This window comes from Triticum dicoccoides, chromosome 7A (assembly GCF_002162155.2).
Source record: "Triticum dicoccoides isolate Atlit2015 ecotype Zavitan chromosome 7A, WEW_v2.0, whole genome shotgun sequence".
NCBI classification, from domain to species: domain Eukaryota; kingdom Viridiplantae; phylum Streptophyta; class Magnoliopsida; order Poales; family Poaceae; genus Triticum; species Triticum dicoccoides.
Genome location: NC_041392.1, coordinates 208,206,755 through 208,216,567, shown reverse-complemented (window position 1 = coordinate 208,216,567; position 9,813 = coordinate 208,206,755). Strand labels below are relative to the sequence as shown.

Genomic DNA, 9,813 nt, shown 5'->3' with positions numbered 1-9,813 from the left:
GCAGCGAGGGGCGGTATACGTGCAACACGGCCAGTCCCACACGTACGAAGCCTGCGGACTGCACGAGCTCGACGAACCCTAGGTGGAGGCGCAGGTGGATATCGATCAGGAGGAGAATGAGACGGCGAGACACATGCGGCTACGTCCTCCGTAGCGACTAACGATGTTACCTGGGCCTCATGCCCAGGATCGTTCAGTCCGGCCCGCCCTGCGTCGCAGCTGGCATGCTGGGCCGCATACCCAGACATGCCAGCGCAGGCCCGCTCAGCTGCCGGCCCAGGAGAGCCCAGCAGCAAATTCAAACGCTGCTCCCTGGCCGCTCGGATCTGAGCCACCGCGGAGGTTGCCGGCGCCGGCTGCGCCACCACCGGCCGGCCACTCCGTCTCTTCTTTCTAGTCACCCGCGTCCACGAATCCGGCAGGAAGAAAACCGACAAAGTAATGGGCTGGAGGCATACCTTGGGAATTGGCCCTTTCCATGGCCGAAGCGCGGAAGCCGCGGTCCTCCGGTGAACAATCCGTCGAACGATCTCCACCTTATCCGCAGGGTTAAGTCCCTCCCGCGCCGGACTGTTGCAAGGCACGACGTCGTCCACAACCATGGCAACTTCCTCCTCTGAATAACCGGGATTGAAAGCTTCACAGATTATGTCAGAAGTCGTTGGCGAATACAACTCCGGCGAATCTCTGGAGCAGATCCCGTCGTCATCATCTTCATTGTCTGAATCCGCAAGCGCCCAAAACCGGCCGCCGACGTGCCTACGCCCAGGGCCGGCGGAGGCCGCCGTCTTCGTGGCGGTCGCCATAGGCGCCGCACGCATCGCCATCTTCGCGGACACACCCCTTGAAACTGGTTGGCATGACAGCAGCCATCACATGAGCCCTGCGCATCCTCTACCATATGGACACTATGCCATTAATATAGTACACATAACCACCAACATAAGAAACTTTCCCACATACATGTGAGTTGATTAGCGTATATCACGGAATCACACCATAAAAAAAGCCCACCAGAACACCGCATTATATATATAAAGAGAAAACACAGTTCATCCTCTCCCTCGCGTGCCAAAGCAAATAACAAAAATATATGGGAAATCCCAACAACACAAGTGGCACAACACGCTCAACCTTTCTAGTATTGCAAGAGAGATCTTTTTTTTTGAACCGCATACATTATATTAATTAATAAAGCAGAGTACAATTGCATCCATACATATGAAAACTATGAGAAAGATCGAGACATTACATGTCCAGAAAACTTCGCAACCAACATATAAAAGAATAATACAAATAAGTCTGTCGGAGTCCATGCAAACAACCAGATTTGGAATCGCCGTTACCGTCAACATCGCCGAGACGCGCACTAAGGGAAGAGATGGTGCACCAGCAAACCAAAATCCAATTCAGCGTCATAGCCTTCTAGGCGCCGTGAGTCAAAGACAAGACCTGTAAAATAGGCGCTTAACGATGTGGCGTGTCGGCTGAGAATGTTCCCCATGCCGATCTGGATCCAGATCTGGCGCAATCCGCCGATGTTGTTGCGAAAGAAGGCCAAACCTGCCACCGTCGGGCCACTAAACTTGCAATAGCATCAATCTGTCAAACTTGTCGGCACCGCCATGAGAGCCGAATATAAGGCCTACTGGTCAGGACGAACGGCAAGCAAACGAGACCATCGGCTCATCGGCGCCGTCGGAGAGAATGTCACCGTGGCGAGGAAGAGACCGATGCCACCTTATTCGGTGCAACATCAACCTCACCAAACTGGTGCTACTACACGAAACAAGCCCTAGATCAAAGGAACAACACGGAGCGAAACGGGTGCCCACCCCTCTCCTCCAGCTGCCGGAGCAGCGGACGGAGAGGGATGGAGACCAGCGCCTCGCCGGTGAGAGGAATCGTCGCCTGTGTCGCAATGGAACAATATAGATCCTTCTGTTCACACACCACAAAGTAAAGCCATCGAAACAAATTTATTTGTTTCAAGAATACTTTACAGAAGATTTGTACTTGAATCCTTAATTCTTGCCGAACTCCTTGATGAAGCTGACGAGCCGTTTGAACTCCGTCGCCGACGAGCCTCCCTCCGCGACATCCCGCCTCACCTCCTGCGACAGCGCTTGAGCTGACATCCTTAGCTGGCCGGACTCCATGGCCTGCCTCACCATCCCCTCCACGACGGCCCTCTCGCACACATCCTTCATGTCCAGCCCCGTCCCCCATACGGCGCCGACGAACCGGCTGTTGATGTGCTGGTCCGCGAAGAACGGCCAGCACACCAGCGGCACGCCCTCGGTGATCCCCTCCAGCGTCGAGTTCCACCCGGCGTGAGTCAGGAAGCAGCCCACGGCGCGGTGTCTCAGCACGTCTCGCTGCGGCGCCCAGTCCACGACGCGCGCCTTGCCGTTCCCCGCCGCGCCGACGGCTTCCTGGAGGACGGCGCTCTGGCTTGCCCCGACCATGTCCGGCCGGAGCACCCACAGGAACGCGTAGCCGGAGCCGACAAGCCCGGACAGGAACTCGGTGAACTGCTCGAGTGAAATGACGGTCAGGCTGCCCAAGCTCACGTACACCACGGACCGGTCCGCCTGACCGTCCAGCCACGCCATGCATCCGTCGTCCTCGCGCCACAAACTGGTGGCCGGCGCCGGCGCCGCCGAGACGGCGTGGAGAGGGCCTATGGCGAAGACGTCGCGCATATGCGGCGCGATGTGCGCGAGCGCCGACCGCTCCAGTGACGCCGCCGAGTTGAAGATGAGCGCCCGAGCCTTGCGGCTGTGAGCGGTGTAGCCCACCAGAATCTGCAGCAAAGGGTCGACGTCGTCGGTCTCGGCCCGACGGCGGCAGGAGTTTGGAAGATCTCGTCGCCGCAGGAAATCCTCCATCCCCGGGACGCTACGGACCGGCTCATCGAGGTCGGCGTCTACAGGGATGGGAACCTCGCCGAGCTCCACGAGCCTGGGCACGGAGAGGTACGCCAAGAAGCTGCACGCGCTCGCCGTGCGGAAGGCGAGCGCCGGCACGCCGAGCTCCTCCGCGACATCGATGGCGAACGGCATTAAACCGTCGGCCACGACGCACGACAGCGCTGGGAACCCGCCGTCGGCCGCCGGGGACAGCGCCTTGGCGAGGAGAGCACGGTACTCCGCAGGGCCCGTCGTCATCAGGGACTTGGCGAGATCCGTCAGGTCGCCCACCGAGCGGGGGTGGTCGACGGGGAGGCCGTCCGGCAAGGACACGAAGCGGAGGCGTGGCGTGGCGAGGGCCTCGGCGCGGCGAGCGCGGCGGAGATTGTGCTCCGTGTGGACGAAGGTGACGTGGAGGCCGGCGTCGAGGAGCCCCGCGGCGAAATGAAGCATCGAGTTGATGGCCCTGCAGCGGCCACGGGAAGACCAGAACGTGCACCGGCGCCATTTCCGTCACGCCGCCGGCCGGTCGCTTCCTCTCGCCGGCCAGGGATTCTCTGGGGTCTCTGAATTGGGTATACTTTTCCTCTGCGTGAGTACACTACATGAGAGGCCTCCACTACGTGAAGTCCAACTTTGAGGAGCAGTTTTAAAATCGATAGCGTCGTCCTCGCGTGAGATAAAAAAAAATGCAAAAATGATGCACTAATAGTGGAACCTGGTGGCGAGGATCTGGATCCGATTTTCTGCTCTACTTTAAGCACACGCGCGTGTGCATCATCAGAGCCTTAACCTGCGCCTATCAACTGTACTGTTTGCCTTTTTATTGTTTTTCCTTGTCGGTTGGCGATGTCGTTTTACTCGGGCGTCCGCTGAAAGCCTGAAACTCGCGTTCCTGGGTATGGCATCTTTGGACCAAAGAGGGTGACGCGAATTCTAAGCTTTTCAAGCAGTGGCCCCTCGCCAATGGTAGGAGATCGAAGAATTATATCCCTCGCATCAAACATGGTGATGAAATTATCACGGACCAAGAGATTTTCACTTCCTTGGAGCTCCGCAGGCTTGGAGTCACACTCTAGATATGGACTATCTAGGCATGGGGCCAGGGCCGGTCCTGAGATTCTGGGGTCTGGAGCGAACGTAAAGTTTAAAGGCCCTCGATATAAACATCATATGCATATTATCTTTAAATTTTCTTGTAACATCCTTCGATGCAAAGTCACTTATGATTGTGTCGATTTCAATGTCATCCACTTCTCGATGCATAATATTGCCTATCCATTTAAGATGTTACAGGTAATTGTATATCCAAATGGTTGTACAATAATTTCAAATTTGAAAAGTTTTTTTATCTGAGATGCAACAGTCACTACATACACAGTAAATATGAATAAATCTTTAAACACTATGATTTTCTTAAATCCTTTACTTGAGTGAAGTGTTTCATATCAACCAAAGCAAACAAATATTTAACATGAAAAATCCTTATTTTGGCAACTACTTTTATCAAATTGTTTCTTCCTCAAAGCACGAAGCTGTACTTGAAACTGTAGGGAATAGTAATATGATATGCAGTACCTCAGATTGATTAGATCGGCATCAATCATTGGACGCTGGTCGATGATGTGATGTGGATTTCGGTGGCGAGCACTCGGCGATGTACGTGTGCGCCCCACTCCGGCAGCATCAAATTTCAGGGGCTAGGCGATGTTCGTGTTGCGTCTCACCAAGACCACAAACACAAATTGGAGTTTGGAGCATAACAGATAATATAGGAAAATACAGATGAAATCACATTACATGATCGTTTTTCTTTTGGAGGGAGATTGTCTCAGGATAGTAAGGAATAAAGCGAATGGGGCGACGTGATTTACGTGCGTTACGCTTATTTGTTCCCTCACGATGGTACGCTGATTTACATGCATACGCTGCCTGCTGTCCCTTCCTTTCTGGACCTGGGCTACTTTCATGTTTATTACGTGAAGCTACGGCCTATGGGCTAGTTACCCTACGTACATCACACCTGAGAGGGCCCCCCAGATCTTGGGGGCCCGGGGCGGCCGCCCCCCCCCCCCTCCCCCCTCAGGGCCGGCCCTGCATGGGGCAGTGGACTTGCAGGAGTTTGACGACATCTTTACAGAGGAGGAAGTGTGGATGCTTGTAATGGAGTTGCACCCGGATCAGGCACCGGGTCCTGATGGGTTCATCAATGTGTTCTATTAGCGAGCTTGGCCAGTCATCAAAAAAGATATCATGGCAGCACTACTCAAATTGTATGTTTGTGATGGTAGAGACTTCACCAAGCTCAGCAAGGCTCTGATCGCTTTGATCCCGAATAAAGTAGACTCTAATGAAGTGGGGGGTTTCGCCCCACGAATAGTTTCTCCAAACTATTTGCAAAAATGCTTCCCTTCAGGGCCCATCGACGTATGACGGAGATGGTTAGCATCAACTAATGAGCGTTCATTCAAGGATGGAATCTACATGACAACTTCCTTGGTCCGTCATGTTGCCAGGAAGATACATGTGAGCAGAATCTGTGGAGTTTTCATGAAACTCGATCTCCGGCTTTTGACTTCATCTTGGCCTTTCTTGTTCAAAGTCCTAAGAGCGAAAGGTTTCAACGAGAAGTGCATCCGGTGGATGGCTATACCGCTACAAATAAGTACCACTCAAATAGTTGTAAATGGCATCCCTGAGAGGAGATTCGCTCATGTGTGTCTGTGTGTTGTTGGAAATATGCCCTAGAGGCAATAATAAAATGGTTATTATTATATTTCTTTGTTCATGATAATTGTCTATTGTTCATGCTATAATTGTGTTATCCGAAAATCGTAATACATGTGTGAATACATAGACCACAACATGTCCCTAGTGAGCCTCTAGTTGACTAGCTCGTTGATCAAAAGATAGTCATGGTTTCCTGACTATGGACATTGGATGTCATTGATAACGGGATCACATCATTAGAAGAATGATGTGATGGACAAGACCCAGTCCTAAGCTTAGCTCAAAGATCGTGTAGTTCGTTTGTTGTAGCTTTTCTGAATGTCAAGTATCATTTCCTTAGACCATGAGATTGTGCAACTCCCGGATACCGTAGGAGTGCCTTGGGTGTGCCAAACGTCACAACGTAACTGGGTGACTATAAAGGTACATTACAGGTATCTCCAAAAGTGTCTGTTAGGTTGGCACGAATCGAGACTGGGATTTGTCACTCCGTATGACAGAGAGGTATCTCTGGGCCCAGTCGGTAATGCATCATCATAATGAGCTCAATGTGACCAAGTGGTTGATCACGGGATCATGCATTACGGCACGAGTAAAGTGACTTACCGGTAACGAGATTGAACTAGGTATTGGGATACCGATGATCGAGTCTCGGGCAAGTAACGTACCGATTGACAAAGGGAATTGTATACGGATTGATTGAATCCTCGACATCGTGGTTCATCCGATGAGATCATCATGGAGCATGTGGGAGCCAACATAGGTATCCAGATCCCGCTGTTAGTTATTGACCGGAGAGGCGTCTCGGTCATGTCTGCATGTCTCCCGAACCCGTAGGGTCTACACACTTAAGTTCGGTGACGCTAGGGTTGTTGAGATATTAGCATACGGTAACCCGAAAGTTGTTCGGAGTCCCGGATGAGATCCCGGACATCACGAGGAGTTCCGGAATGGTCCGGAGGTGAAGATTTATATATAGGAAGTCAAGTTTCGTCCATCGGGAAAGTTTCGGGGGTAATCGGTATTGTATCGGGACCACCGGAAGGGTCCCGGGGGTCCACCGGGTGGGGCCACCTATCCTGGAGGGCCCCATGGGCTGAAGTGGGAGGGGAACCAGCCGCTAGTGGGCTGGTGCGCCCCCTTGGGCCTCCCCCTGCGCCTAGGGTTGGAAACCCTAGGGGTGGGGAGCGCCACCCTTGCCTTGGGGGGCAAGGCACCCCCTTGGCCGCCCCTCCCCCCCCCCTAGGCACCCTATATATAGTGGGGGGGAGGGAGGGCAGCCGCACCCAAGCCCCTGGCCTCTCCCTCTCCCTCCCGTGACACTCCTTCGTCTCCCTCCGCTTGGCGAAGCCCTGCCGAGATCACCGTTGCTTCCACCACCACGTTGTCGTGCTGCTGTTTCTTCATCAACCTCTCCTTCCCCCTTGCTGGATCAAGTTGGAGGAGACGTCTTCCCAACTGTATGTGTGTTGAACATGGAGGTGCCGTCTGTTCGGCACTTGGTCATCGGTGATTTGGATCACGTCGAGTACGACTCCATCAACCCCGTTCTCTTGAACGCTTCCGCGCGCGATCTACAAGGGTATGTAGATGCACTCCTCTCTCCCTCGTTGCTATATGACTCAATAGATTGATCTTGGTGATGCGTAGAAAATTTTAAAATTCTGCTACGTTCCCCAACAGTGGCATCATGAGCTAGGTCTATGCGTAGTTACTATGCACGAGTAGAACACAAAGCAGTTGTGGACGTCGATATTGTCAACAATCTTATCTTGATTCGGCGGCATCGTGGGATGAAGCGGCCCGGACCAACCTTACACGTACGCTTACGTGAGACCGGTTCCACCGACTGACATGCACTAGTTGCATAAGGTGGCTGGCGGGTGTCTGTCTCTCCCACTTTAGTCGGATCGGATTCGATGAACAGGGTCCTTATGAAGGGTAAATAGAAATTGGCAATTCACGTTGTGGTTTTGGCGTAGGTAAGAATCGTTCTTGCTAGAAACCTATAGCAGCCACGTAAAAACTTGCAACAACAATTAGAGGACGTCTAACTTGTTTTTGCAGCAAGTGTTTTGTGATGTGATATGGCCAAAGGATGTGATGAATGATATATGTGATGTATGAGATGATCATGTTCTTGTAATAGGAATCATGACTTGCATGTCGATGAGTATGACAACCGGCAGGAGCCATAGGAGTTGTCTTTATTTATTTATGACCTGCGTGTCAACATAAACGTCATGTAATTACTTTACTTTATTGCTAAAGCATTAGCCATAGTAGTAGAAGTAATAGATGAAGAGACAACTTCAAGAAGACACGACGATGGAGATCATGGTGTCATGCCGGTGACAACGATGATCATGGAGCCCCGAAGATGGAGATCAAAAGGAGCAAATGATATTGGCCATATCATGTCACTATTTGATTGCATGTGATGTTTATCATGTTTTACATCTTATTTGCTTAGAATGACGGTAGCTTAAATAAGATGATTCCTCGTAATAATTTCAAGAAAGTGTTCCCCCTAACTGTGCACCATTGCGAAGGTTAGTTGTTTCGAAGCACCACATGATGATCGGGTGTGATAGATTGTAACGTTCGAATACAACGGGTGTAAGCCAGATTTACACACGCAATACACTTAGGTTGACTTGACGAGCCTAGCATGTACAGACATGGCCTCGGCACACGGAAGACAGAAAGGTCGAGCATGAGTCGTATAGAAGATACGATCAACATGAAGATGTTCACCGATGTTGGCTAGTCCATCTCACGTGATGATCAGACACGGCCTAGTTAACTCGGATCATGTTTCACTTAGATGACTGGAGGGATGTCTATCTGAGTGAGAGTTCATTGAGTAATTTGATTAGATGAACTTAATTGTCATGAACTTAGTCTAAAATCTTTACAATATGTCTTGTAGATCAAATGGCCCACGTTATCCTCAACTTCAACACGTTCCTGGAGAAAACCAAGCTGAAAGATGATGGCAGCAACTATACGGACTGGGTCCGGAACCTGAGGATCATCCTTATAGCTGCCAAGAAAGATTATGTCCTAGAAGCACCGCTAGGTAACGCACCTGTCCCAGAGAACCAAGACGTTATGAACGCTTGGCAGTCACGTGCCGATGATTACTCCCTCGTTCAGTGCGGCATGCTTTACAGCTTAGAACCGGGGCTCCAAAAGTGTTTTGAGAGACACGGAGCATATGAGATGTTCGAAGAGCTGAAAATGGTTTTCCAAGCTCATGCTCGGGTCGAGAGATATGAAGTCTCCGACAAGTTCTTCAGCTGTAAGATGGAGGAAAATAGTTCTGTCAGTGAGCACATACTCAAAATGTCTGGGTTGCATAACCGCTTGACTCTGCTGGGAGTTAATCTCCCGGATGACGCGACCATTGACAGAATCCTTCAGTCGCTTCCACCGAGCTACAAGAGCTTTGTGATGAACTTCAATATGCAGGGGATGGAAAAGACCATTCCTGAGGTATATTCAATGCTTAAATCAGCGGAGGTAGAAATCAAAAAGGAACATCAAGTGTTGATGGTGAATAAAACCACTAGGTTCAAGAAAGGCAAGGGTAAAAAGAACTTCAAGAAGGACGGCAAGGGAGTTGCCGCGCCCGGTAAGCAAGCTACCGGGAAGAAGCCAAAGAATGGACCCAAGCCTGAGACTGAGTGTTTTTATTGCAAGGGAAGTGGTCACTGGAAGCGGAACTGCCCCAAATACTTAGCGGACAAGAAGGCCGGCAACACTAAAGGTATATGTGATATACATGTAATTGATGTGTACCTTACCAGTACTCGTAGTAGCTCCTGGGTATTTGATACCGGTGCGGTTGCTCACATTTGTAACTCAAAGCAGGAGCTGCGGAATAAGCGGAGACTGGCGAAGGACGAGGTGACGATGCGCGTCGGGAATGGTTCCAAGGTCGATGTGATCGCCGTTGGCACGCTGCCTCTACATTTACCTACGGAATTAGTTTTAAACCTCAATAATTGTTATTTAGTGCCAGCTTTGAGCATGAACATTGTATCAGGATCTCGTTTAATTCGAGATGGCTACTCATTTAAATCCGAGAATAATGGTTGTTCTATTTATATGAGAGATATGTTTTATGGTCACGCTCCAATGGTGAATGGTTTATTCTTAATGAATC

At 50.9% G+C, this 9,813-nt stretch overlaps 1 pseudogene; it reads right to left on the bottom strand.

The window, feature by feature from the left end:
- Positions 1-1,902: 1,902 nt before the first annotated feature.
- LOC119328404 lies at positions 1,903-3,566 on the bottom strand (annotated as a pseudogene).
- Positions 3,567-9,813: the final 6,247 nt, after the last annotated feature.